This window comes from Phoenix dactylifera, chromosome 10, assembly GCF_051530095.1.
Source record: "Phoenix dactylifera cultivar Ajwa chromosome 10, Ajwa_hap1_PhDact_Kaust_v1.1, whole genome shotgun sequence".
Taxonomy (NCBI): domain Eukaryota; kingdom Viridiplantae; phylum Streptophyta; class Magnoliopsida; order Arecales; family Arecaceae; genus Phoenix; species Phoenix dactylifera.
In genome coordinates, this window is record NC_143199.1 from 3,770,001 (window position 1) to 3,775,000 (window position 5,000).

Below are 5,000 nucleotides of genomic sequence, written 5' to 3' on the forward strand. Positions count from 1 at the left end.
CTGTTAGGGCTGACCGAGCCCTCCGTTCGCCCCCTGGCCCGTCGCATGGGCCCCCGGCGCCTCCGCGGCGCCCCACCGAAAACTGTCACGACGCGCATCCAGCGCCGACGAGGTCGCAGGTTACGTGCGGCAGCCGGGGGGCTAGGCCGAGCGGCGGCGGGCCCGCCCACGGACGGGCGCGGGGAGGAGCGCAGCCGGCACGCGGCGCGGAGCGGCGGCGGCATGCCGCCGGGCGGCCGTCGGCTCAACCGTGCCCGAGTCCCGCGGGCACCGCGTCGCCCGGCCGGCGCGAGCGGCGGCGGGCCCGCCCGCGGACGGGCGCGGGGAGGAGCGCAGCCGGCACGCGGCGCGGAGCGGCGGCGGCATGCCGCCGGGCGGCCGACGGCTCAACCATGCCCGAGTCCCGCGGGCACCGCGTCGCCCGGCCGGCGCGAGCGGCGGCGGGCCCGCCCGCGGACGGGCGCGGGGAGGAGCGCAGCCGGCACGCGGCGCGGAGCGGCGGCGGCATGCCGCCGGGCGGCCGACGGCTCAACCATGCCCGAGTCCCGCGGGCACCGCGTCGCCCGGCCGGCGCGAGCGCACGAGGGCGGGAGGCAACCGGGCGGCGCCTGCGGAACCGGATGCGACGGCCGGCGCGGCACGGCCCCGACGGGTCCGCACCGAAGACCAGCGCGGTGCGGATCGACCGCTGATGAGGTCAGAGGTTACGTGCGGCAGCCGGCCGGCTGGCCCGAGCGGCGGCCGGCACGCGACGGGGATCGAGCGGCCCCGACGGCTTGCAGCCGGGCGGCCGACGGCTAGGCCGTACCGGAGTCCCGCGGTCGTTCGGGCGAAGGGGCGCATGCTGCGGGAAAGGCCTGCGGCGGCGAACCGTCCGCCCGGCCGGCCAAGCCTTCCGCGGCGGCGCGCACGTGGCGGCGCGGCCGAGATGACCGAGCGAAGCCCCGGCGATGGGCGGCGCGCACGTGTCCGTGCGGCCGAGATGACCGAGCGAAGCCCGGGCGGCGCCCGCCGTGCGCCCTGCCGGATCGCGCCTTCCGCCGGCGCGCAACGCCGGTCCCGCGTTCCGGCCGCGGGAGAGGCCTGCGTCGGCGAACCGTCCGCCCCGCCGACCGAACCTTCCGCGGCTGCGCGCACGTGTCCGTGCGGCCGAGATGACCGAGCGAAGCCCCGGCGACGGGCGGCGCCCGCCGTGCGCCCCGGCGGATTGCGCGGCCCGCCGGCGCGCAACGCCGGGCCCACGTTCCGGCTGCGGGAAAGGCCTGCGGCGGCGAACCGTCCGCCCCGCCGGCCGAACCTTGCGCGGCGGCGCTTACGTGTCCGTGCGGCAGAGATGACCGAGCAAGCTCCGGCGATGGGCGGCGCCCTCCGTGCGCCCCGCCGGATCGCCTGCGAGCGGCGAGCGTCCGGGCGGGCCCCTTTCGCAACTTCCCTCGGTACTCTAAACACCCCTTGCCTCTCGGTCTTCCCCCCGACCCTCTCGGTATTTGCTCGGATATGTGCATGCATCGTCCCTCGTCGCCTTCGGTTATCCTCCCCGGGGTGGGCTTTGCGCCGACGCGCCAACGGGGTGGTAGGGGGGCTGCAGCCGCGGCCGCCGCGTTTCGCCATCCGCGCGTGCGCCGCCGGATCCGAGTGGAGGTCGCGGGCGACTCGTCGATGCTTGTACTAGGGGCGCATGCCGGCAGCCCCCCGCGGGGTGCGGGACCCCCGATCGGCGTGCGAGGGACGGGCGTCCGGGCGGGCCCCGTTTCCAACTTCCCTCGGAACATTAAAACCCCCCGACCCCCTCGGTCTTCGCTCCGGCCCTATCGCTATTGCTCGGATATGTGCATCCACCGTCCCTCGTTGCCTTCGGTTATCTACCCCAGGGTGGGCCTTGCGCCGATGCCCCGATGGGGTGGCAGGGGTGGGGCTGCCGCGGCCGGCGCGTTTCGGCATCCGCGCTTGGGGGCTCGGACCCGAGTGGAGGTCGCGGGCGGCTCGTCGATGCCTGCACCGGGAGCGCATGCCGGCAGCCCCCCGCGGGGCGCCGGACCCCCGATCGGCGTGCGATGGACGGGGGGAGGGGCGGGCCCGGTTTGCAAATTCCCTCGGTACTTTAAAATCTCACGGCCCTGTCGGTGCTCCCTCCGGCCCTATCGCCACTGCTCGGATATGTGCATCCACCGTCCCTCGTTGCCTTCGGTTATCTACCCCGCGGTGGGCTTTGCGCCGATGCCCCGATGGGGTGGCAGGGGGGCACGCTCTAGGCCGTGCCACGGGGCGCGGGCGCCGGCGCCGTACGTCCCTCGCGGCGGCCGTGAGCGGCACCTCGGCTTGCTCGGTCTGTCCTCCCGGGACGCGCGACCCGTGCGACCGGGACGCGCATCCCGTGCGACCGGGACGCGTGTCCGGGCCGTTCCCGTTTGCAACGCTCCTCGGTACTTTGGAACGCTTGGGGTGGGCTTTGGGCGGATGCCCCGCCGGGGTGGTAGGGAGGGGGGGCGGCTGCTGCCGCGGCGGGACTTCCGCTCCACTCCGCACAAGTCCGTCGCCTCGCGGCGGGCGCGCCCGACACCGTTCGTCCCCGAGGGAGCCGGCACGCGCCCGCCGAGGCCCCGGCGCATGGGCGCCGCCGCCGGCCGTCCGCGCGGCGGCCGTGCGCCGGCTTCCTCCGTCGGCCCTCCCGGGATGCGCGACCCATGCGACCGGGACGCGCATCCCGTGAGACCGGGACGCGTGTCCGGGCCGTTCCCGTTTGCAACGCTCCTCGGTACTTTGGAACGCTTGGGGTGGGCCTTGGGCGGATGCCCCGCCGGGGTGGTAGGGAGGGGGGGCTGCTGCTGCCGCGGCGGGACTTCCGCTCCACTCCGCACAAGTCCGTCGCCTCGCGGCGGGCGCGCCCGGCACCGTTCGTCCCCGAGGGAGCCGGCACGCGCCCGCCGAGGCCCCGGCGCATGGGCGCCGCCGCCGGCCGTCCGCGCGGCGGCCGTGCGCCGGCTTCCTCCGTCGGCCCTCCCGGGATGCGCGACCCGTGCGACCGGGACGCGCATCCCGTGAGACCGGGACGCGTGTCCGGGCCGTTCCCGTTTGCAACGCTCCTCGGTACTTTGGAACGCTTGGGGTGGGCCTTGGGCGGATGCCCCGCCGGGGTGGTAGGGAGGGGGGGCTGCTGCTGCCGCGGCGGGACTTCCGCTCCACTCCGCACAAGTCCGTCGCCTCGCGGCGGGCGGGCCCGGCACCGTTCGTCCCCGAGGGAGCCGGCCCGCGCCCGCCGAGGCCCCGGCGCATGGGCGCCCCCGCCGGCCGTCCGCGCGGCGGCCGTGCGCCGGCTTCCTCCGTCGGCCCTCCCGGGACGCGCGACCCGTGCGACCGGGACGCGCATCCCGTGCGACCGGGACGCGTGTCCGGGCGGTTCCCGTTTGCAACGCTCCTCGGTACTTTGGAACGCTTGGGGTGGGCTTTGGGCGGATGCCCCGTCGGGGTGGTAGGGAGGGGGGGCTGGCGCCGCCGCGGCGGGCCTTCCGCCCCCCTCCGCACAAGTCCGTTGCCTCGCGGCGGTCGTGCCCGGCACCGTTCGTCCCCGACGGAGCCGTCGCGCGCCCGACGACTTTCCGGCGCACGGGCGCCGCCGCCGGCCGTCCGTGCGCGGCGGCCGTGCGCCACTTCGGCTTCGTCCGTCGGCCCTCCCGGGACGCGCGACCCGTGCGACCGGGACGCGCATCCCGTGCGACCGGGTCGCGTGTCCGGGCCGTTCCCGTTTGCAACGCTCCTCGGTACTTTGGAACGCTTGGGGTGGGCTTTGGGCGGATGCCCCGCCGGGGTGGGAGGGAGGGGGGGTCTGCTGCCGCCGCGGCGGGCCTTCCGCTCCACTCCGCACAGGACTGTTGCCTCGCGGCGGACTTGCCCGGCACATTTCGTCCCCGACGGAGCCGGCACGCGCCTGCCGACTTCCCGGCGCACGGGCGCTGCCTTCGGCCGTCCGCGCGGCGGCCGTGCGCCGGCTTCCTCCGTCGGCCCTCCCGGGATGCGCGACCCGTGCGACCGGGACGCGCATCCCGTGCGACCGGGACGCGCATCCCGTGCGACCGGGACGCGCATCCCGTGAGATCGGGACGCGTGTCCGGGCCGTTCCCGTTTGCAACGCTCCTCGGTACTTTGGAACGCTTGGGGTGGGCCTTGGGCGGATGCCCCGCCGGGGTGGTAGGGAGGGGGGGCTGCTGCTGCCGCGGCGGGACTTCCGCTCCACTCCGCACAAGTCCGTCGCCTCGCGGCGGGCGCGCCCGGCACCGTTCGTCCCCGAGGGAGCCGGCACGCGCCCGCCGAGGCCCCGGCGCATGGGCGCCGCCGCCGGCCGTCCGCGCGGCGGCCGTGCGCCGGCTTCCTCCGTCGGTCCTCCCGGGATGCGCGACCCGTGCGACCGGGACGCGCATCCCGTGAGACCGGGATGCGTGTCCGGGCCGTTCCCGTTTGCAACGCTCCTCGGTACTTTGGAACGCTTGGGGTGGGCCTTGGGCGGATGCCCCGCCGGGGTGGTAGGGAGGGGGGGCTGCTGCTGCCGCGGCGGGACTTCCGCTCCACTCCGCACAAGTCCGTCGCCTCGCGGCGGGCGGGCCCGGCACCGTTCGTCCCCGAGGGAGCCGGCCCGCGCCCGCCGAGGCCCCGGCGCATGGGCGCCCCCGCCGGCCGTCCGCGCGGCGGCCGTGCGCCGGCTTCCTCCGTCGGCCCTCCCGGGACGCGCGACCCGTGCGACCGGGACGCGCATCCCGTGCGACCGGGACGCGTGTCCGGGCGGTTCCCGTTTGCAACGCTCCTCGGTACTTTGGAACGCTTGGGGTGGGCTTTGGGCGGATGCCCCGTCGGGGTGGTAGGGAGGGGGGGCTGGCGCCGCCGCGGCGGGCCTTCCGCCCCCCTCCGCACAAGTCCGTTGCCTCGCGGCGGTCGTGCCCGGCACCGTTCGTCCCCGACGGAGCCGTCGCGCGCCCGACGACTTTCCGGCGCACGGGCGCCGCCGCCGG